The sequence below is a fragment of the Malaclemys terrapin genome, chromosome 14, assembly GCF_027887155.1.
Source record: "Malaclemys terrapin pileata isolate rMalTer1 chromosome 14, rMalTer1.hap1, whole genome shotgun sequence".
Classification (NCBI taxonomy): Eukaryota; Metazoa; Chordata; order Testudines; family Emydidae; genus Malaclemys; species Malaclemys terrapin.
Genome location: NC_071518.1, coordinates 40,231,560 through 40,256,001, shown reverse-complemented (window position 1 = coordinate 40,256,001; position 24,442 = coordinate 40,231,560). Strand labels below are relative to the sequence as shown.

General features: G+C 52.3%; 1 long non-coding RNA gene across 1 annotated transcript; it reads left to right on the top strand.

Moving 5' to 3' along the window:
• The first annotated feature begins 16,315 nt into the window (after positions 1-16,315).
• On the top strand, positions 16,316-17,960 carry LOC128848888 (uncharacterized). The gene is made up of 2 exons (XR_008447120.1): positions 16,316-16,427; positions 17,338-17,960. It is a non-coding gene; the product is annotated as an uncharacterized LOC128848888 (long non-coding RNA).
• The last annotated feature ends 6,482 nt before the right edge of the window (positions 17,961-24,442 follow it).

Here is a 24,442-nt window from a genome sequence, read left to right as displayed (position 1 = left end):
TTGTGAAGGGAAGGGTGAAAGCTTCACTCAGGCATGGACCTCCGAGGTTCAACACCTGGAGGCTGAATTTGCACAGCCAGAGAGCAGGGCTATTACAGGGGCCCAGCGCGGGGCTGCAAGGATTAGGGATGCCTTGAGGGAACAATTTGAGGCTGAAAACCAGCAGTGATATCTGGTGCCCTGCATGGGAGTGAAGTGCAGTAGTTCCAATCTTTAGGAATCAGTGTCTGCTTAGCAGACAAGCAGACTTGCAGTGCCTGTTTGTTTCCTGGGCTAAGGAGTCTTTTACTTTATGCAATAATAAAGAATGTTTTCAAAGCCAAAAAATCCATTTATTGAAAAGAAACAAGGGAGTGGAGTGGGGAACGGTACAATCACAGATTCGCATATGCCCTGTCTGGTGTGCTGTGCAGTGAGTGCTGCACTTCAGGACAGCTATACTGCATGGTGATGGGGGTTGAGTGCAGAGGGTAAAGGTCGTGGTTTTCAGGGCTGGGTGGTGAAGATACTGGTGTTGGAGGCAGCGGGTGGTGTGAAAAACACGGAAGTTGGGGAAAGTGGGGTTGGAGGTGACAGTGGGGCACAATGGAAAGAATTTTGGGACAAGAGCTGTGGGGGGGGGGCGTTTGCGGTACTGCTCCTCTTTCTGCATGGCTATGAGCTCCTGGATAGCGTCTGCTTGGCGCTCCAGTATGGTTATGAGCCAATCAGTGCTTTGCTGCCGGTGCGCGGTGCTTTGCCGCTGGTGCGCTGCTTTTTTCTGGCGGATCCTGCTTTCTCTCTCCCTCCAGTTCTGTGCTTTCTCATTCTCTTTAATAGATTGATGCATCACTTCTTGCAGCATGTCTTCTTTGCTTTTTCGCGGTCTCTTCCTGAGTCTTTGCAGTCTCTGAGCAAGCGATAAGAGGGACGGCTGAGGTCTCAAGGTTGATGCTGCTGTATAGGCAAAATGCAACATTTAACAGAGGCAGCACTGTTTATACCAGACAGAGTAATGATTCCCCCCGCACTTAAGGAGTAGAAAACACACAGGGTCTACACAACTGCATAATTTTCCCGTCCGAAACAGAACACACATATTCCACGGGAGCCTCAAAATGGTGAGTAAGGGGGACTGATTGTTTCAGGGCTGCACTGTCCTCTGGGTTTCTGTGCCTTGGGGAGAGCCAACAGCTTCAGGGGGCACCTACACTGAACACTGTCCCAACATTTTCCACAGGAGTTCGTCCTGGACGATATCTCGCTACTGAGGGTGACCTGGGAAGCAAGGGAAAGTCTTCTACTGCAATGTGGCTTCCGCCCTGGCCCATATGCAGCTTGCCTGTGTGCAGCAATGGTCCCCCCGCCCCTCATGGCACAGTGGCGCGGACACGATAGCCTGGCTGGGACAATGACCACGATGGCTCTCCCGCTAAACCTGCACAAGCGCATTGCACACGTTCTGGATGAGACATTCGAAGAGATTACCGAGGCCAATTACCGCGATGTGATAAACCACATCAATGCACTATTCCGCATCTAGACATGCATGCCTAACCCTCCTCTCCCAAAGAGCCCGCACCGAAAAAATTCCCTCCCCCCCAAAAAAAAACGTTTACCGGGAACCTGCTCTTCTGTTTGTCCTCCACCAAGTACCGACCGCTGCGACTGGCTACCTTCCTCCTGGCTTGAGAAGAGCTCCTGGCTGCATGGCTCCAAGGATTCCGGGGTGTCTCCATCCAGCCCACCACCATCACTCCCGTTTTCCTCCTCCTCCTCCCCCCCCACCCCGGCTCTGAAGTGTCCATGGTGGTGCTTGGAGTGGAGGTGGGGTTAACCCCAAGTATCGCATCCAGCTCTTTGTAGAATCGGCAGGTCGTGGGGGGAGCACCCGAGCGGCCATTTGTATCGCGGGCTTTGCAGTAGGCACTCCGCAGCTCCTTCACTTTAATCCTGCACTGCAGGGTGTCCCGGTCATGGACCCTTTCCATCATGTCCTTTGTTACCTTCCCGAAGGTATTGTAATTCCTACGGCTGGAGTGCAGCTGGGGCTGGACAGCTTCCTCCCCCCAAACACTGATGAGCTCCAGCAACTCGCCATTGCTCCATGCTGGGGCTCACTTGGCGCGTGGAGGCATGGTCACCTGGAAAGATTCGCTGGTAGCACTCCACGCCACGCCGGGCTGAGCAAACAGGAAGGGGATTTTTAAAATTTCCGGGGAATGTAAAGGGTGGGTCACATGGTTGGTTACCTGAGGCCAGGGCAGTAGAGTTTGAACTGATGACCAGTGTGGCTAGAACAGGCATTGTGGGATACTGCCAAATAATTCTGGAGGCCAGTCACAGCGCATTGGGCAGACACACTGGCGCTGCAGCGCTGCACTCGCTATTCCTCTCGCAACCACAGAGATACCGCGCTGCAAATGCCTTGCCAGTGTGGACGGGGAGTGAGTTACAGCGCTGGGGGCGGCTTTACAGCGCTGCAACTTGCCAAGGCCTAGGTGCCACAGGGCTCTTTGTAGCTTTTTACAGATTTATTGTGGCTGTCCCGGGCTGCATCCTCTCGGCCCTGCAAAGCTTGCTGCGGATGGCTCTGCTGGTTCCTCCCCTTACGGCTGCCCAGGCCCAGCCGGAGCAGGTCACAGAGCTGGAGCCAGCGGGCAGGTGGCACACACCGAGCAGGAGTCTCTCGGCCCCAGGTGAACGGGACATGGGCCAAAGCCTGCGGGCTGGGGGCGCAATGCACCCTGGGAAGTGTAGTTTAGCCCTGCGTGGCGCGGGCCCACTCTGGAACCCGGGGCGGAGGCGCCTCCTTTAGCCTGGGCCCGGCTAACGAACTACAGCTCCCAGCATGCAGCACGGGGCGCGGCCGGCGGGGAAGGGGCTGAGGTAAAGGGGCAGCGCCGGGAAGCCCCGTCCTGCAGCCGCGGGTAAGTCCAGCCCAGCCCCCCGGGCGTGCCGGGGCCGCCCCCGGGCGCAGGCCGCTCCCTTCCCCGCCGCCGGGGCTCGAGCAATGTTCCCTTCGGCGCTGGGGCAGGGCCCGCGTCACACCCGGCCGGGGGCTCAATTCGCAGCCGCGCTGGAGCCCAGCTCCGCAGGAAGCGACGGGGCCTTTGCGCCTCCCCGTAGCTGGGGGAGCTGCCCCGGGGCCGGGGCCGGGGCCGGCCGGCAGCTGGGGCGCGGGAGAGCAGCTGGGCGGCCCCGCTCTGCCGGGGCGGGTACTGCGTTGGGCCAGCCAGGGGCTCTCCCAGCAAGGACCAGGGGGCAGTGGTGAATCTGGCTCGGAGAGACCGGCTTTACAGCAACCTGGGCGGGCCTCTGATCCGCACGGGCGTAGGGTGACCAGACAGCAAATGTGAAAAATCGGGATGGGAGTGGGGGGTAATAGGAGCCTATGGAAGAAAAAGACCCAAAAATCGGGACTGTCCCTATAAAATCAGGACATCTGGTCACCCTACACGGGCGGGCAGGTGCAGCTGGCGAGGTGACCCCCTCGAACTGATAGGCAGCTGGCATCCCAGGCACGCAAGGGTACAGCAGGTGTTCCCTACACACAGCCTCGTGCTGCGGGGTGTGTGGGTGTGTGTGTGGAGGGGGAGCAGGAGCTGCTGCTTCCTGCCCACATGCAGGCCCAGAGGTGCCGCTCCCGTGCACATACATGCTGACATATGACAGATGTTCCTGTCGTGTGTGCATAGGGACGTAGAGGCAGCATTCTCTGCGCCCCTTACATTGCAGGGCAAGTAACTATGATATGCACAAACACACCCTCCCTTCCATTTCCTGGGAGCAGTAACCTATCGATATTCATCATGTGTTGTTTAGTTAGACTCTGGACACTCTTTGCAGCAAGAGTGTCTCTACTGAGTGGGTTTTTCCCAGTGATCATAGAATATCAGGGTTGGAAGGGACCTCAGGAGGTCATCTAGTCCCACCTCTTGCTCAAAGCAGGACCAACCCCAACTAAATCATTCCACCCAGGGCTTTGTCAAGCCTGACCTTAAAAACCTCTAAGGAAGGAGATTCCACCACCTCCCTAGGGAACCCATTCCAGTGCTTCACCACCCTCCTAGTGAAATAGTGTTTCCTAATATCCAACCTGGACCTCCCCCACTGCAACTTGAGACCATTGCTCCTTGTTCTGTCATCTGGTACCACTGAGAACAGTCTAGATCCATCCTCTTTGGAACCCCCTTTCAGGTAGTTGAAAGCAGCTATCAAATCCTCCCTCATTCTTCTCTTCTGCAGACTAAACAATCCCAGTTCCCTCAGCCTCTCCTCATAAGTCATGTGCTCCAGCCCCCTAATCATTTTTGTTGCCCTCCGCTGAACTCTTTCCAATTTTCCCACATCCTTCTTGTAGTGTGGGGCTCAAAACTGGACACCGTACTCCAGATGAGGCCTCACCAGTGCCGAATAGAAGGGAATGATCACGCCCCTCGATCTGCTGGCAATGCCCCTACTTATACAGCCCAAAATGCCGTTAGCCTTCTTGGCAACAAGGGCACACTGTTGACTCATATCCAGCTTCTCGTCCACTGTAACTCCTAGGTCCTTTTCTGCAGAACTGCTGCCTAGCCAGTCGGTCCCTAGAATCTCAGGGCTTATTTTGCGATACATTAAATCCCATTTATTAGGAGTGAAAACCCTGTTTGAGGAGCATTTCCAAGCACTTTCCGTTAAATTACACCAAAACCAAGCCTCCTCCGAAGCCCTGTGCCCTGCAGAGGAATTTGCAGCAGCGATGGGTGGGTCTCTAGGGTCTACCAGCCCTGCTGTCCCTTGCGAGCTATTTTCAGCACAATCTTTCTGTGGCTGTTCTTGTTCAGATCCATTCTGAAATGCAACATAGGGTTTGTTCCCTGGAAGCAGAAGCCCTGCTCCAGGGGCACCGCTGAAGGCTATTGGAAAGTCCACAGAAATGAGATCAAATGGTTCTGCTTTATCCTCGGGTTTGCTGACGTGCTTGTGGACTCCTGGTAGAGCCGAGGACAGACTCACTGGTGGGAATGTGAACTTGGCCTTTGTTCTCTCACCAGCTTCTGGGCAGGGGAGGGCTCCTTTGGGGCATTTCTTTCTGATTGCTAATGGATCGGCTGGAGAAAACTGCATATGGAATCACAAGCTGACCCCTCCCTCTCCCCGGCTGCTCAGGGCTGGATGTTGTTTATACCTCTCTGTACACCTAGTCAATGGGAACCTTTCCATTGATGTCGAGGGCCCAGGAGTTCACCCTCTGCGTTTATGGCAGATGGCACCTGCCTGACGTTGAGGGACTGTTAGTGATACGCTTCTCCCATTGGTTACAATTTTGGAACGTCTCATTCACGCCACCGTCTCACAAGACAGGTCAGTGGTCAGCCAGGGGACGTGACAGGAGGTGGAGCCAGGAGAGGCGTGAAATGATAGTAAATGCCTGCAGGAGAGAGGCAGGGTTTGAAGCAGGCGCTTGTAGCTGGGTGGCAGTAGGATCTAGTGGGTGGAGAGGAGCATTGAGGAGTCCATGGTTCTACTCTCAGCTCTGAGGCTCCCTCTCTGTGTGTCCTTGGGTGGTCACGCCCCCTCTCTCCGTTTCTCGGTCTGTCAGACGGGGGTGTTGTGGGGCTGAGCACGTTGGGACCCGCTATGGAAACGGAGAATATTAACATTTACCGGGGGGCGTGGCTGTGAAAAAGCAACTTCTGACGGCAGGGGGGGCCCAAGACCAGAGACAATGGAGTAGGGGAGTGGCCCCCAACTTTTGAGGGTCACGTCCCCCCTTACCCCGTCCATGTTTCCTCCCTCCCCTGGATCCGGGGCTGGGAGCAGGGTGTGGCTTGGGGGGGGGCATGGACAGGGGTACGGGCGCCAAGGCCTGGGCCGCAGCTGGGGATGGCTCTGGGGCAGGGAGCAGAGCCTCAGCCAGGGGCCAAGGGTGGGGGCAGGAGCGGAGCCACAGCTGGGCCCCCATCTGGGTGCAGAGCCACGCCGAGGCCAGGCATGGGGCCAGGAGCCGTGGCTGGGGCGGGGCTGGGTGGCGCTCCCTCCTTGCCCCCTGTAGGAGCTGGCCTGGGCTCGCTGTGCCCCCCTGAACATTCCTCCGCACCCCCATGGGGGGTGCACCCCACAGTTTGGGGACCTCTGCTCTAGAGGAAGCTGCTGCCATCATGTCTGGCTGAGGAGGCGGCTACAGAATGAGTCTTCTGGCTGCCTTGTGTCTTGCTCATCTAATGGTGCCTTCACCAGTGCCACTGCCTGCTCTGGTGGGACCGTGAGTGGGAGGAAGCTGTCCCTCCAGATGAGCGAATAAGGGACAGAGACGGTGCCTGGAGACCTGAGCATGAGTTGCTGAGCTTCTCGGGTGGTCTGAAATGTGCTGCTTTCACCCTTGATCTGCCAGCCAATGTGCGTTGGATTTCTCCCAGGCACGTTTCTTCATAGGTTGTTGATTTGCGAGGTATTGCAGTGCCGCGTGCTGGCCAAAACCATCTAGAGGTACACTGGAGGAAGGGGAGGCACTTACACTTCACTGGTGGTGCACTGGCATGCATTTTGTGCATCGCTCTGTGAGATCCAGTGCTTTTGAGCATTGGGCCAGCATCCGAGGTGCTAACAACCTGTATCTTACTTATATAGCACCAGTTGGGTCTGGACTTTCTTGGATTACTTTGTTGGGGCAGGTGAAATATTCTGGACTTTGTCCCTTATAATTCAATGGTTTTCTTCCCTCTTTTAGTCCCGTATTTCTTTGCTTCGATTCAGGGAAAGTTGGCAGTGACGATTGCAATGTACTGATATGTGCACGTAGTGTTTGGAGCGCCTCTAGTGGTATTTCTGATTATAATACTTCTTAGAACAAGTAATTTCCCATTGGGCTAGATGACCCAGATTTTTCACAGGAGGTTTGAGTGTTTCTGTGTCTAGAAAGTGGAGACACAATAAAGCCTGGTGGTTTCTTAGGAGAGGATACATTTGAGGTGTCTATCCTCTTCTGTAGATAAGCTTGTTTCTGGAGGGGATGGTACGATGAGGTTGCTTACAATGGTATGTGGCCTGTCTGTGACTGCTAGTAGCAAATATCTCCAAAGGCTGGTGATGGGGCACTAGACGAGGAGGACTCTGAGTTGCTACAGATAATTCTTTCCCAGGTGTCTGGCTGGAGGGTCTCACCCACATACTCAGGCTCCAACTGATCACCATATTTGGGGTGAGGAAGGAATTTTTCCCCAGGTCAGATTGGCAGAGACCCTGATGGTTTTTCACCTTCCTCTGCAGAGTGGGTCACGGGTCACTTGCTGGTTTGAACTAGAGTAAATGGCGGCTTCTCTGTAACTTGAAGTCTTTAAATCAAGATTTGAGGACATCAATAACTCAGCCAGAGGTTAGGGATCTATTACAGGAGTGGGTGGATGAGGCTCTGGGGCCTGCAATGTGCAGGAGGTCAGACTAGATGATCATGATGGCCCCTTCTGGCTATACAGTCTATGAGTCTGTGTAGAAACAAATTAAATCTTGTGCTTGCACAATACACTACAGGCACAAAGTGCAGTACAAGCATTTCCAAGATAGTATAAGATTAAATTTGATTTCTGAGCCTTCTGAATTCTGCAAACCACCTGGGTTTTCCAAGAAAACTCCTTGGCTTTGGAGAGAAATCCTTTTGGACGTACACCTAGGGAACTGAACAGAGCCAACAGATCCTCAGTATGCTTTGTGAATGCCAAACACCAGTTGAAAGTTCCTGATCTGTCTCATATCGTGATCTGTCTTTGCTAAATATTTACTAGCTAAGAACCTGTCCTCAGAGTTACGACCACCTCTGGAATGGAGGCTGTTCAGAACTCTGAAATGTTCGTAACAAAACATTATGGTGGTTCTTTCAAAAGTTTGCAGCTGAACATTGACTTCATACAACTTTGAAACTTTGCTATCTTAACTATCTTCATTTAAATGCAACAAGCACAGAAACAGTTTCCTTTCTTTGTCAAATCTTTTTTTAAACTTTCCCTTGATTTATTTAGTAGTTTACATTTAACACAGTACAGTACTATATTTGCCTTTTTGTTTTTGTCTCTGCTGCCTGATTGCATTTTCTGGTTCCAAATGAGGCATGTGGTTGAGCGGTCAGTTCATAACTCTGAGGTTCTACTGTACTACTGTTGCATAATGGGGCATAATCTGCAAATTAGGTGCCAGTTGCAATTATCAAGCCTTTTGTCTTTTATTGGACCAACTTCTGTTGGTGGAAGGTATACGTTTTCAGGCTACACAGAGCTCTTCTTCAGGTCGGTGTAGCTCAAAAGCTTGTTCCTTCCACCTTACAGAAGTTGGTCCAAAAAAAAGATGTTACCTCACCTACCTCGTCTGACTCAAATCCTCACAGCTACAACAGCACTGTGAACAAGTCCTATGTCTGCATTTTAGTGGCTAGTGTCTTTGTTGTGCCATTCGCCGCCGCAGCTCTAATTTAAGAGGTATGATCATGCGGACACTATTTGACCCTGGTCTCCAGTATGGCAGATGGGACTCTGTAAATACGTAGCTAAATGTCTGTAGCTGACACTGGTCTAACTGCATCGCTCAGGGGTATGAAAAAATCCACATCCCGGAGTGACACAGTTATACCGACCTAGTGTAGACAGCGCTCCATCGATGGGACGCTTCTCCTGTCGCCACAGCTGCCGCCTCTCGGGGAGGTGGAGCACCTTCGCCCATGGGAGATGCTCTCCCCTCAACATAGGTAGCGTCTTCACTAAGTGCTACAGCGCATCTGCACCGCTGCAGCTTTTTAACCGTCCTCGGTTATTGCAAGAGAGTCAGATGCCATCAAGTTCCCCCAAAAAGGAATCGGCCAAAACTCCACCACCACTTTCTGCCGTCTATGCTTTGACCAAGGGAATGTGCGCTCATGTACATTGCAGAGCCTGTTCCTGGCGAGTAAGCCACAGGATAGGTGTGGTGTTGGTCACCAGGAAGAAGCAAAACCACATTTGACCAGCAGTGATTAGGAGCTTTCGATTGGTGTCTGGCATTCATAGGGGCTCTGTAGGAAAGAGGGTATTTCCTGGAAGCTGCAAGGATAAGACATTATCTGTCCTGCCTTGAGATGGCATTTGCAGGCCAGGCGGATGGACAGATTTCCTAGTTTCACTGCAGCATCTTAGGGTCTCAATAGCCTGTAACACGGGGATAGTGGAAATGCAGGCTGTGGGCTGGATGGAATTCTGTGCTGTAGCTTGTGGTTGCCCTTCTCTTCAATAGCAAAGTGGGGTTCGGGGTCACATGCCCACACATACCCATGCTACATTTTGTGTCAAGCAGCCAGCCACTGGGGACTAAATATCCCAGTATGCAATTCTACAACTCGTAGCTGGCCCATGGAGACTGCCCGTCCCAGCCTGGAACCAAGCAGCTGGAGCCTGCACATCCCAATAGGCAACGTCCCATCTTGTCCCAAGTGTGACCCATATTCTTGATGAGAGCTGGGGCAGTCTGCTTCATCAGCGGACTCCCTGGCAAGCTGCCAGTGTGGCCCTGGGCTGGGCAAAAGCTGGGTCCCCCTGTTGTGAGGCTGCAGTCGTCAGGGCCCACTGTGCTAGGTGCGGTACAAACACAGAGAAGCAGTGTGTGCCCCAAAGAGCTCACAGTCTAGACAGACAAGATAAAGAGCAGAAAAAAGCCACTTGCAACACTTTCAGAGCCAGTGGTTTGGGTGATACCCAGTGGAGCAGGCTGCAGCTCTTTAAGGCAGCTCCTCCCAGCTGGCCCCATTAAGTTGCCCTCAGCAGGTTCCCCGACGCTGGCAACAAAGTCTTTCAACAGAACCCGACCAAACAGAACTTGGACCAAAAACCCCTTCTGACAGAAGTCTTTTCCTCGCAAGCATCTCTGCTGGGGCACAGCCTTTATCCCTGGCATGGAGGCCAGGTCACCCCTCAGTCCTTTCCCCTGGGTTGGGAGAGGTCAGCAGACCTTGCCCTGCTAACATCTTCCCCATTGCAAGGAAAGAGGCAGTTTATATACTGACCACTTTCCCCAAGCTCATCTTGATTGGCTGAGACGGAGGGGAGCCCTGCCCCACCCTACACTCCAAGACTCCTGTTTCCAGGCCCTTAAAGAAACAGTAGCCTGACATTTCCCAGGGATCACTTCCTTTCTCCCAGCACCTGCCTCTGCCATTCCCTAGAAACTTGTCTGTTCCTAAACCCCTGGAACAGAGTAGCGTGGCCTCCCAGATTTCCCCCTCTCGCCTTAAAGGGCCAGTACACCCCATTACACCTGATTTGCACACAGATTCTTATAAATATTCCAGGTTTTTTTTAACCGACGTGGCTATACTGTCACTGGCCCAAGTGTGGACACCATTATAATAGCACCAAGGTGCCTTATACCAGCATATCTCATTCCCCTTCCCAAACGGGAATAGCTCTGCTGCCATAAGCGCACGTACTGGTCTAACTGTGTCCACACTAGGGGTTGTCCAGTTTTAACTCTTCCGGCATAGTCAACTTATGTGAGTGGACAAGCAGGTCTTCGCATGTGACTGCTCAGGGCACAGAGCAGAGCCCATCAAGCAGGTGGGAGCTGCAGTGAGACCAGACTGCAGCGTTTCTGATTCCTGACGCTAGGTGCCATTGCATGCTCCCTGGGAGTTTTCACTTGCCCCCAGTGGAAGGAGGCACATTAGAGAGCATAGTTAAGGTTGGCGCTTAAAGCCGGGCTTGTTCTGTATGAAGAACACAGCGTCTCCTTCCCGAATGTACAGCAAATTTCTAGAATTTACAAGCAAATCCATTGATAGAGCTAAAATAATGACAGCTTGGAATTGGCAGTTTTCCCCTCCTGCCTGCAGTTTGCTCCTGTTCTCCAGTCAGCGGGTGAGTTTTCCTGCCTGCCCCAAAGAGATCCTCAGGGTGCGTCTACACTGCATTGTAAACCCAGGTCTGTAGGATCCAGGCTTGTGGACTTGGCATTGCCAACCCCGCACTTAAGCATCCACACTGCATTGTAAACCTGGGTTTATAGTTCCCAGCGGTGCTAACACGTCCATACAGCGCTACGCAGACCTGTCTTGGGTCTGCGGTGTGAGCTGCATCCACACGGCAGCATGAAAGGGCTTGGAGAACTTGGGCTCTGACCCCCCTCCTTAGAAGGTCCTAGGACCTGGGTCCTGCGTGTTTGCTGAGCTGAGTCAGACCAATCGGTGTGTGGGCAGGACGGGAAGCTGGGCTCACATTGGATCTGAGCCTGAGTTGCAGTTTGGACAGACACTTGCAGCCTCAGAACAGGTTTTATCCAGTGTCTTTGGCTGTGCTCACAGCTAAGCTGTGTCCCGCACTGGTTCAGATGTATCCGCCGCCAACGATGGTCACTTTTGCAGCCTAGATAAGAGCATCCATTGTCCAGGCCACTGTGTCCATTCAGAGAGGAGCTGGTGGATGAGAACTGGGCTGGAGGCACAGCTACAGGGCCAGTTTATTTCACAAACTACCATCGGATGCAAACAGCTTTGAGTCTCTCCTGACCTGGCTATGAACAGCGCCCAGACATGAAAGACTGGGTTCCCATCACCTGAGCCATGCCATCCCCGTCTATTTCATCAACTAGCATATTTATTAAATATGGAAAGTGTAGGGGACAATTTCCTGGTGCAAGTGCTGGAGGAACCAACTAGGGGCAGAGCTCTTCTTGACCTGATGCTCACAAACGGAAGAATTAGTAGGGGAAGCAAAAGTAGATGGGAACCTGGGAGGCAGTGACCATGAGATGGTTCAGGATCCTGACACAAGGAAGAAAGGAGAGCAGCAGAATACGGACCCTGGACTTCAGAAAAGCAGACTTTGACTCCCTCAGGGAAGTGATGGGCAGGATCCCCTGGGAGAATAACATGAGAGGGAAAGGAGTCCAGGAGAGCTGGCTGTATTTTAAGGAATCCTTATTGAGGTTGGAGAACAAACCATCCCGACGTGTAGAAAGAATAGTAAATATGGCAGGCGACCAGCTTGGCTTAACAGTGAAATCCTTGCTGATCTTAAACACAAAAAAGAAGTTTACAAGAAGTGGAAGATTGGACAAATGACCAGGGAGAAGTATAAAAATATTGCTCAGGCATGCAGGAGTGAAATCAGGAAGGCCAAATCACACTTGGAGTTGCAACTAGCAAGGGATGTTAAGAGTAACAAGAAGGGTTTCTTCAGGTATGTTAGCAACAAGAAGAGGGTCAGGGAAAGTGTGGGCCCTTTACTGAATGGGGGAGGCAACCTAGTGACAGAGGATGTGGAAAAAGCTAACGTACTCAATGCTTTTTTTTGCCTCTGTCTTCACGAACAAGGTCAGCTCCCAGATTACTGCATTGGGCAGCACAGTATGGGGAGGAGGTGACCAGCCCTCTGGGGAGAAAGAGGTGGTTCGGGACTATTTAGAAAAGCTGGACAAGCACAAGTCCATGGGGCTGCATCTGAGGGTGCTAAAGGAGTTGGCGGATGTGATTGCAGAGCCACTGGCCATTATCTTTGAAAACTCATGGCAATCGGGGGAGGTCCCGGATGACTGGAAAAAGGCTAATGTAGTGCCCATCTTTAAAAAAGGGAAAAAGGAGGATCTGGGGAACTACAGGCCAGTCAGCCTCACTTCAGTCCCTGGAAAAACCATGGAACAGGTCCTCAAGGAATCAATTTTGAAGCACTTAGAGGAGAGGAAAGTGATCAGGAACAGTCAGCATGGATTCACCAAGGGCAAGTCATGCCTGACTAACCTAATTGCCTTCTATGACGAGATAACTGGCTCTGTGGATGAGGGGAAAGCAGTGGATGTGTTTTTCCTTGACTTTAGCAAAGCTTTTGATACGATCTCCCACAGTATTCTTGCCAGCAAGTTAAAGAACTACGGGCTCGATGAATGGACTATAAGGTGGATAGAAAGTTGGCTAGATCGTCGGGCTCAACGGGTAGTGATCAATGGCTACATTTCTAGTTGGCAGCCGGTATCAAGCGGAGTGCCCCAAGGGTCGGTCCTGGGGCCGGTTTTGTTCAATATCTTCATTAATGATGTGGAGGATGGCGTGGATTGCACCCTCAGCAAGTTTGCAGATAACCCTAAACTGGGAGGCATGGTAGATACGCTGGAGGGTAGGGATAGGATACAGAGACAAATGAGAGGATTGGGCCAAAATAAATCTGATGAGGTTCAACAAGGACAAGTGCAGAGTCCTGCCCTTAGGACGGAAGAATCCTATGCACTGCTACAGACTAGGGACCGAATGGCTAGGCAGCAGTTCTGCAGAAAAGGACCTAGAGGTTACAGTGGCCGAGAAGCTGGATATGAGTCAACAGTGTGCTCTTGTTGCCAAGAAGCTAACGGCATTTTGGGCTGTATAAGTAGGAGCATCGCCAGCAGATTGAGGGGCGTGATCATTCCCCTCTATTCGGCATTGGTGAGGCCTCATCTGGAGTACTGTGTCCAGTTTTGGGCCCCACACTACAAGAAGGATGTGGAAAAATTGGAAAGAGTCCAGCGGAGGGCAACAAAAATGATTAGGGGGCTGGAGCACATGACTTATGAGGAGAGGCTGAGGGAACTGGGATTGTTTAGTCTGCAGAAGAGAAGAATGAGGGGGGATTCGATAGCTGCTTTCAGCTACCTGAAAGGGGGTTCCAAAGAGGATGGATCTAGTGGTAGCAGATGACAGAACAAGGAGTAATGGTCTCAAGTTGCAGTGTGGGAGGTTTAGGTTGGATATTAGGAAAAACTTTTTCACTAGGAGGGTGGTGAAGCCCTAGAATGGGTTACCTAGGGAGGTGGTAGAATCTCCTACCTTAGAGGTTTTTAAGGTCAGGCTTGACAAAGCCCTGGCTGGGATGATTTAGTTGAGGATTGGTCCTGCTTTGAGCAGGAGGTGGGACTAGATGACCTCCTGAGGTCCCTTCCAACCCTGAGATTCTATGATTCTATGATTTAAAGCTCCTGCCCCAGTTTCTGCTCAGATCGTAACCCTCCTGAGCCCCCAGCAGAGCCAGTCACAAAGTGTCCAGCTGGGGGCACCATTCTGTGAGACCAGCTGTGTGTAGAACGGCCTCCCCTGTGCAGACCTGTTGCATCAAGGCTGCTGCGCCAGCCGGGGACTTTGACGTCTCCTCCTCGGATAAGGTTTATCTGGCTAACGCTGTTGGGAACTGAACTTAGCCCTGTTTGGCTGCAACTCGCCAGCCTCACGCAGCCCTCGCTCACCAGCCGCACAGCACAGAGGGGTCCCCGATCACAGCCAGGCCCTGAGCCTGTTACACAAGGGCCCCATCCTGGGGGTGCCGGTGCCTCGTGAGGGGTGGGTCGGTGATGGGCAAGTGCTGCAGCCTTTGCGTCCCTTGTACAGAGCTAGCGGCGGGTGCCAGGCAGAGACGTCCAGTGCACCTGGATGGCGCCGAGAGGGGTGGAGTGGACCGTCATCGTCCTGACCTGCCAGCACAAGGACAGCGTGTGTGCCTTCCAGAAAGGCAAGTGGGGCAGGGGCCCGGTGCTGACACGGACGCATCCCGGCTGGGGGCGGTTCCCAGCCCTCAGAGCTGTTTGCCAAACTGGGGATGGACGTGGGCTTTGTGCGGGACAAAGCGCTGGCCAACGCCACGCGTAGCCTGGGCCGATTCTCTGCAAGCTTCCCCCTCCCGCAGCTCACTGATCCCTATCTGTGTGAAAATTTCTTCTCTTTTTAAGTCGTGGCTGAGATTCTCACGTCATTGCAGGACTGCCAGAGTTTGGGGTTTAACGAGAGCACCAGCTATTCCACTGCAAAGTTCCCTATTGTATCTCACTTTGTCCAGTTTGAGCTCCTACCCATTCATGGGGAGGACCAACACTAGCTCCAGTGGCTGCATCTGTCACAGCTGGCTGCAGAATGAACTCAGAACAATGGTTTTAGTCAGTTTCACTTGCAGCCTGTGGTGTTAAGGACCTGCAAGGCTGTCATCTGTCCTTTGCCCACACAACAAGGGCTGACCGCAGCTGGGGCCTCTGCCTGCTAAGCTGACACAGATACAGTGGCAGTGTTCAGTGCTGTCTGAAGTCACCAATTGGGCCAATCCTAGGGCTGTGGAGCAAAGGACAGGAGGTGGCTGTTCTGCTCAGAGACCTTCTTCCCATTCCCCGTGGTGGCTCCACCTTTGCTTTGCTGTCACACACCTGCCCCTGCACATGCCAATGCGGTTTCTGAGTGTAGCTAACCTGGGTTTCTCAGGCTCACCAGTGCTGCTTCTCCCTGGGACCAGAGTGTGTTGCTGTCATTCCACTGGTGTATCTCCTGTGGTGCAATATTGGGGGACAAGCTGCTGCCATCCCAGTATTGAGTCATTATTTCTTGGGACATGGTAGCTCTGGGGCAGGAGGCTCCCCTCTGAACTCCCAGGTCTCAACAGGTGGCTGACGTCAGGACAAGAATCAAGGGAGGCAGGGTATCTAATGGTTAGGACTCCGGGATCCCGTTCCTGGCTCTCTGCTAGACTCCCTTTGTGGCTTTGGGCAAGTCACTTCTCCTTTCTGTGTCTAAGGCCTGGTCTACACTAGGAGTTTAGGTCGACTTTAGCAGTGTTAAATCGAATTAAGCCTGGACACATTCACACGACAAAGCCCTTTCTTTCGACTTAAGGGGCCCTTTAAACCGGTTTCTTTACTCCACCTTCGACGAGGGGATTAGCGATAAAATCGGCCTTAGAGGGTCGGAATTGGGGTAGTGTGGACGGAATTCAACGTTATTGGCCTCTGGGAGCTATCCCACAGTGCTTCATTGTGACCGCTCTGGACAGCACTCTCAACTCAGATGCACTGACCAGGTAGACAGGAAAAGACCCGCGAATGTTTGAATTTCATTTCCTGTTTGCCCAGGGTGGAGAGCACAGGTGACCACACAGAGCTCATCAGCACAGGTAACCGTGATGGAGTCCCAGGATCGCAAAAGAGCTCCAGCGTGGACCGAACGGGAGGTACGGGATCTGCTTGCCATATGGGGAGATGAATCAGTGCTAGCTGAACTCTGTAGCAGTAAGCGAAATGGCAAAATATTAGAAAAGGTCTCCAAGGCCATGAAGGACACAGGCCCTAACAGGCCATTCACAGCAGTGCCGTGTAAAAATTAAGGAGCTAAGGCAAGCCTACCACAAAGCCAGAGAGGCAAACGGAAGGTCCGGGGCAGAGCCACAAACATGCCGTTTCTACGCGGAGCTGCATGCCATGCTAGGGGGTGCAGCCACCACTACCCCAACCGTGTGCTATGACTCCATCACTGGAGAAACAGACAGGGAAGAGGGTTCGGGGAACGAGGAAGAGGAGGATGAAGATAATGTAGATAGCTCACAGCAGCAAGGAAGCAGAGAAACCGGTTTCCCCAACAGCCAGGATATGTTTATCACCCTGGACCTGGAGCCAGTAACCCCCGAACTCACCCAAGGCGTGCTCCCAGACCCTGAGGGCACAAGGGACCTCTGGTGAGTGTACCTTTGTAAATATTACACATGGTTTAAAAGCAAGAGTGTTTAATGATTAATGATTAATTTGCCCTGGCAATCGCGGCCAGTACAGCTACTGGAAAAGTCTGTTAATGTGTATGGGGATGGAGAGGAAATCCTCCAGGGACATCTCCAGAAAGCTCTCCTTCATGTACTCCCAAAGCCTTTGCAAAAGGTTTGTGGGGAGGACTGCCTTATCCCATCCGCCATGGTAGGACACTTTACCATGCCAGGCCAGTAGCACGTAGTCTGGAATCATTGCATGGCAGCGTATGGTCCCGGTGTTTGCTGGCATGCAGACAACATCCATTCCTTATCGCTCTCTGTTATCCTCAGAAGAGTGATATCATTCACGGTCACCTGGTTGAAACGGGGTGATTTTATTAAGGGGACATTCAGAGGTGCCCGTTCCTGCTCAGCTGAACAGAAATGTTCCCCGCTGTTAGCCATGCGGTGGGGGGGAGGGGTGAAGTGATCATCCTAGAGAATTGGGTGTGGGGAGAGGAGGGGGGTTAGTGCTGCATGTTAACCCGGAAACCGCAGCCCCTCCTTTTACATTGCAAACCCATTTTCAATGGCCAACCCAAGGGGTGCTTGGTATGGGAAATGAGGGCGCTACAGTTTGAAACCATTCCCACATGTTAAGAAGGTTAAAAAAGCCAAGACTGTGGCTTACCATGGCTGCCTGCAAGCCGAAATCTGTTGCCTGGCACTGCGTGAGTGATCTCGCACACCAAACCGGCAGGCCCTCAATACAAGAGGAAAAATGCGACCTTGTAACGAAAGCATATGTGCTGTGTAATGTGAACAGCAAAATTTAACATGAAAGACCGTACCCATTGTTCTCTAAAATGTCTCTTTTAACCACCTCTCCCTTCTCCTCCACCAGCTGCAAATGTTTCTCCTTCACAGAGGCTAGTGAAGATTAGAAGGAGAAAACGGCAGACTTGGGATGACATGTTCACGGAGCTCCAGATGTCCTCCCACGCTGACAGAGCACAGCAGAATGCGTGGAGGCAGTCAATGTCAGACTACAGAAAAGCACAGTATGAACGAGAGGAGAGGTGGCGGGCTGAATCACGGGATGAACAGAGCAAGTGGCGGGCTGAAGATGATAGGTGGCGTCAGCTTGCAGACAGAAGGCAAGAGTCGATGCTCCGGCTGCTGGAGCGTCAAACTGATATGCTCCAGCGTATGGTTGAGCTGCAGGAAAGGCAGCAGGAGCAGAGACTGCCGCTACAGCCCCTGTGTAACCAACAGCCCTTCTCCCCAAGTACCATAGCCTCCTCACCCAGACACCCAAGAACACGGTGGGGGGGGGCCCCCTCCGGCCACCCAGTCACTCCACCCCAGATGATTGCCCGAGCATCAGAAGGCTGGCCTTCAATAAGAGTTAAAGTTTTAAACTGCAGTGTGTCCTTTTCCTTCCCTCCTCCCCCACCCCTCCCGGGCTACCTTGGCAGTTATCCCCCTAATTGTGTGATGAATTAATAAAGAATACATGAATGTGAAGTAACAATGACTTTATTGCCTCTGCAAGCAGTGCTCGAAGGGGGGAGGGGAGGGTGGGATGGTTGGTTTACAGGGAAGTAGAGTGAACTGGGTGTGGCAGAGGGTTCATCAAGGAGAAACAAACAGAAGTTTCACACCGTAGCCTGGCCAGTCACAAAACTCGATTTCAAAGCTTCTCTGATGCACACCGCGCCCTGCTGTGCTCTTCTAATCGCCCTGGTGTCTGGCTGCGCGTAATCAGCGGCCAGGCGATGTGCCTCAACCTCCCACCCCGCCATAAATGTCTTCCCCCTTACTCTCACAGATATTGTGGAGCGCACAGCAAGCAGCAATAACAATGGGGATAGTCTTTTCGCTGAGGTCTGAGCGAGTCAGTAAGCTGCTCCAGCACGTTTTTAAATGTCCAAATGCACATTCTACCACCATTCAGCACTTGCTCAGCCTGTAGTTGAACAGGTCCTGACTACGGTCCAGGCTGCCTGTGTACGGCTTCATGAACCATGGCATTAAGGGGTAGGCTGGGTCCCCAAGGATAACGATAGGCATTTCAACATCCCCAACAGTTATTTTCTGGTCCGGGAAGAAAGTCCCTTCCTCCAGTTTTCGAAACAGACCAGAGTGCCTGAAGAAGCGAGCATCATGTACCTTTCCCAGCCATCCCACGTTGATGTTGGTGAAAGGTCCCTTGTGATCCACCAGGGCTTGCAGCAGCATTGAAAAGTACCCCTTGCGGTTTATGTAGTCGGTGGCTTGGTGGTCCAGTGCCAAGATAGGGATATGGGTTCCGTCTATCGCCCCACCACAGTTTGGGAATCCCATTGCAGCAAAGCCATCCACTATGGCCTGCACATTTCCCAGAGTCACTACCCTTGATAGCACCAGGTTTTTCATTGCCCTGGCAACTTGGATCACAGCAGCCCCCACAGTAGATTTGCCCACTCCAAATTGATTCCCGACTGACCGGTAGCTGTCTAGCGTTGCAAGCTTCCACAGGGTTGTCACCACTCACTTCTCAACTGTGAGGGCTGCTCTCATCCTGGTATTCTGGCGCTTCAGGGCAGGGGAAAGCAAGTCACAAAGTTCCATGAAAGTGCCCTTACGCATGCGAAAGTTTCGCAGCCAGTGGGAATCGTCCCACACCTGCAGCACGATGCGGTCCCACCAGTCTGTGCTTGTTTCCCAGGCCCAGAATCGGCGTTCCACGGCATGAACCTGCCTCAGTAACACCATGATTTGCACATTGCTGGGGCCTGCACTTTGTGAGAGGTCTATGTCCATATCAATTTCCTCATCACTCTTGTCGCCGCGCTGCAATCGCCTCCTCGGCTGGTCCTGGTTTTGCTTTGAAATGTCCTGGCTCTCCATATACTCCAGGACAATGCGAGTGGTGTTCATAGTGCTCATAATTGCTGCGGTGATCTGAGTGGGCTCCATGATCCCAGTGCTATGGTGTCTGGTCTGAAAAAAGGTGCGAAACTAGTATCTAATGGACGGAGGGAGGGAGGGGCGAGTGACGACATGGCCTACAGGTACAGGGAATTAAAATCAACAAAGGTGGCTGTGCATCAGGGAGAAACACAAACAACTGTCACACAGAATGGCCCCCCACAAAGATTGAACGCAAAACCCTGGGTTTAGCAGGCCATTGATTTCACGGAGGGAGGGGGAAGCAAATGAATACAGAACAAATCTATTTTTTACATCTTAAGCTGGCAGACGACGGTGCAGCATGAGTGATAGCCCTCAGCATCTTCTGGGTGCTTGGCAGAAAATAGCATACTACGACTGATAGCCATCATCGTCGAGACTGTTCGATAGGACTGAGCATGTCTGCCCAGGTGCCCATGATTGACAGCCACTGCAGTACGACGACGACGGATATCAATCGTAATATACCATCTTCTACCAAAAGGCAAGGGGCTGCTGCTGTGTGCAATGCAGCCCCATGTCTGCCAGCCCCACGTCTGCCAGCACCCAGGTCGCCGATGAGGGCTACCAGTCATACTGCACCATCTACTGCCAAAAGGCAATTAGCTGCTGCTGTGTAGCAATGCAGTACCACGTTTGCCGGCACCCAGATGACATATGTCGATGGTGAGCTGAGCTGAGCGGGCTCCATGCTTGGCGTGGTATGTTGTCTGCACAGGTAACCCAGGTAAAAAGGCGTGAATCGATTGTCTGCCATTGCTCTGACGGAGGGGGAGGTGCCTGACGACATGTACCCAGAAAGCCCCGCGACACTGTTTTTCATCATTCAGGCATTGGGATCTCAACCCAGAATTCCAATGGGCGGCAGAGACTGCGGGAACTGTGGGATAGCTACCCACAGTGCAATGCTCCGGAAGTCGACGCTAGCCTCGGTACTGTGGACACGGTCCGCCGACTTCATGCACTTAGAGCATTTTATGTGGGGACACACACAATCGGCTGTATACAACCGATTTCTATAAAATCGGCTTCTATAAATTCGACCTAATTTCGTAGTGTAGACATACCCTCAGATTCTCCCATCTGTAAAATGGAGCTAATACTAGTGACCCCTCTGTGCTCCCTTAGCACACGGCTTTCCGTTCCTGTGATAGGGCAGGGGGCTGGTGGGAGTGTTCCTAACAGGGTTCACCTGCGCTGGGACCTCACTCTGCTATGACCCCATTTTCACTTCAAATCCCCACACGAATGGGCAGGTGGACAGGGGTGGGGCTGCTTTAAAATAGATGGAGACCCTGCTGGGAAGAGCAGTGACCCACCGAGCTGCCTTAAGGAGGGGCTGGTCAAGCTGTGATCTCAGCTACACGCCCTGGCATGTGAGAACTTCCCTGGAGAGGGATTTCAAGGAAGCTCAGTTTGGGGAGAACCAAAGCAAAAACTTTCAGCTTCCAGGCTTCCCTCAGGGAAGGGTCTTGTCAATTCTTGTGAGCCCCTCCCCCCCCACACCACCACTACCTATCCCCACTATAGTGATCTCAGCTATACTGGTGCTGTCGGGGTCCTTCACCAGAGTTCACTTCCCTCTACTTCTGCTTCAGCCAAGATTCCCCCTCAATGCCGCCTCTTGCTGGGAAGTCTCCACAGTGCCATCTCTTTGCAAAGTCCTCGGTGGAGAGGATGACAGGACCCCTGAGCGGAGTTCTTGCCATCAGGTAGGAGCCTTGTTCCCCTCAGTCTCCGTTCAGTCCCATTATCTGACCAACGTGGGGCTCGGGTACAGTCCCAGGGAGAACCCAAAACCTCATGGAGGGTTTCAGGTAGAAAACTTAGGAAGAGTTCATGAGCTGTACTTCCCCTGTTTGCTGACAGAGGGCGGCGGAGTTCTGGGTAAACAGCTGATGGAGCAGGTGTTGGCTGCTCTTTCCCCCCTTCACCAATAGATGGCGGTAATGAGCTGTGTAACATCTGCATTTCAGGCTGCCAGGCACACACATTGAATGGGCTGGTAGCTGTGAGCTCTGCTACCAGCGCCACAGAGTTCCAGTACCAGGGTGACTGACACTCGTAAAACACAGACAAGGAGGGTGAGGCAGGTAATCTCTTATTGAACCAACTTTTGTTGCTTTTCAAGCTCCACAGAGCTCTCCAGGTCACAAGAAGCTGGAAAACTTGTCTTCCACCATCAGAACTTGGTCCAGTAAAAGATATTACCTCACGCATCTTGTCTGTCTCTCATCCTGGGACCCACACAGCTACAACAACACTCCTGAACTGGATAAGTTAGATTGTTCCAGTGGATGGATTGGTGCATACAGCCTGAAAGAAAATTGTACAAGGACTTTGGGGCTAGACCTGGTCAGAAACTGTTAAATATCTTCCACAAACTTTTGAAAGGAACAAATGAATCTTTCTGTGATGTCTTTGGATTTTTAGGGAAATATTTTTTGTTTTTACATTTTTCAGATTTCAAAAACTGAATTTTTTGGCTCTCCTGCAATTTTTTTTAAATGAAACACTTTACTGACATTGTTTCCAAATTAACTTTCTTCAGAAATTTTTGAACAAAGTTTGACCAGCTCCACTGTAGCTCAGCACTCTCTCCTGCCTCATTTGAGCACTGGGCCACTTGCAGCTTGGTGCTCGGTCTACTGTGAGGTCACTGGACCAGATCCACCAAGATATTTAGACTGCTAATTCCTGGTGATTTCAACAGGAGTTCAGGGCCTAAATACCTTTTGAGGATACAGACACTGTCCCATTCTGATTCTTCAGTCCTCCAAAGTGTTGTGCCAAAACCAGGGTAGGAAAAATCTGCTATTTCAAGAAATGCAAGCAAGAAAAACCTTGTCCCAGATCACAAACCGCATTGTGTTCCCTTCTCAAGTGAGCTCACAATGCCCCAGTGATGTAGGAAAGTGTAGTTAATCCTAAATTACAGGCTGGGAAAGGGATAAAGTGTTAAGGCTGATGGGAGAAAAGGATGTATCTATAGTAACTTATCAGTATCTTAAGATGCAGGAGACTGGTTCCAGTGTCAGTCATGGGAGGCAGTGATCTGCCAGCAATAATTCTGCCTGTGGTCAAAGAAGGCGGCTATTAAATGCCCAGTGACATTATGTGCTGAAGTGTCACAACTTTGGACCTGGAAACTGCTCCCCTCCCCTGTGGTCGTGTTACATCCCAGCACCAATCACAGGCAAGGGGTTAACTGACTGGGCTCTAAGGCTGGCCAATCGGAGAGTGAGGTGACTCTCTCCTGAAGCTATTGGCACAGCCCATGCAGAAGGGGAGGTTTAGCAACAAGCAGGCTGTGGAGAGGAGACTCTGGAGGACTCTGCAGCACAAATGGCATTTGTAGCTGCTGCTGGTGGTACCTCTTGTGAGGGGGGAGAGGCAGAGAAGTGATGGACTTTCCCTGTGCTATGTTCAGGAAGGAGCAGTGACTGCCCAATAAAAGGGCATTAGTTGAATTTCCCAAAATAATGTCTCTAAATAACCAGTTCTGTTATTTTTGAAGTTTATTTAGGGTTCATGAAAAGGGGTTTCCCTGACCCACGTGCAGCTCAGGGCTCTGTGGGGGGCTGTGGGGACCCAGGTGCAGCCTCCAGGGCCAAGGTGAAAGCAGTGATCCTCTGCAGAAGGGGAAATGGGACACCTGTTTTGTGGTTCCCTATCCTGAGCACAGGAGATGCCCTCGAATGACTGGAGGCTGCAGGATGGAGTTACCGATGGTGCAGCGACAGAAGGAGCAGCTGTCTGCAGAACATCAGGCCACTGGGGAGGAGATTGGTGGCCTGATCCTGATGGTCAGGAGCTTGAGGGAGAGCTAGAGACACTGCGTGCAGAGACCTCGAAACCCTGGAGAAGATGAAATTCTATAGACCGACTGAAACTAAGATAGGCATTAAGGAGTGTGGGGCACTTGGGGAATATGGCTATATGACTACGATAGATGGAGTCTATTTTGGGTTGGGGGTGAGAGCAGTCCAGAGGGGGCCTCACAAGTAAGGGAAAAGGCAGGTTTTTGTGGAGGGGGTGGGTGGGTAAGGTATGTCACTCGGTGGCTGTCACCTGGAACTGCAGTAGGTCCTGCACCCCTGTTGGGCCAATGAAGGGGGCCAGGCAGCACCTGGGGCTATAAGGGGCAGGGGGCATTCCTGAGAGGGAGGGGCTGTGAGGAGGAACTGGCTGTAGGGAGAATGGGGTAGGAAATGACAGGAAGCATCTGCCAGAGTCCCTGAGATGCAGAAAGTGAGCACCATGATCTGGAGGGGGGAGGTTACAATCAAATAAATCCCTGATCTGACCTTCCTCCCCCCACACTCGGTTTGGGTTCATGTTGCCAAATAGAAGCTGAAATGAGGAGATTGTTGCAAAACCAAGACCACGGCCTTCCCCATTTTCCTCTTCCCTTAGGTCCCCTCCTGCACCGCTGTTGGTGAGCGCCACCTACAGTTCACGTGGTATCTTTGCGCAGGATATCGCATCCTCCCTGCAACCGCCTTCCCAAAATACGAGTCACTCCTATTGACTTCACCTGGGAGAGGCTGTCTCCCTGCAGGGAGAATCGGGCCCCGATGGCTTTCAGGCGGCTGGGTTTACAGAGGTTTGAGACCCTACAACAACGTTTTGAGCATTGCCCTGTGGTTTGGGTTCCGTGCTGCTGGGAAGCTGATGGGGGAGGGGCAGGAAGTGGACACAGAAGTAACATGGTGCTGGCCCCTCTCCCTCATCTCATCCCCTCCAGCTGCGTGCTACGAACCCCAACTGACCCTGTCCCGTGTCCCCTGGTCGTGCTCCCCGTCCCCCGGGGCAGATCATGGAGTTCTGATTTCCCAGAGTGCCTGCAATGAGATCGACAGACCCCCCCGCCAGGCAATACAGGGGAAATGAGCGCTTGTGGGCCAAACCAGCACCACCCGAGAGGTGCCAGACTGGGGGGAGGTTAAAAGAGAAGAGCGCTCAGCTGGAGCAGACTGCAGGGGACAGCAGGCTTCTGGCTCCCAGCTCCTGGGAAATGCTGGCTGAAGAAGGTAAGAGCTTCTTGGATGCCG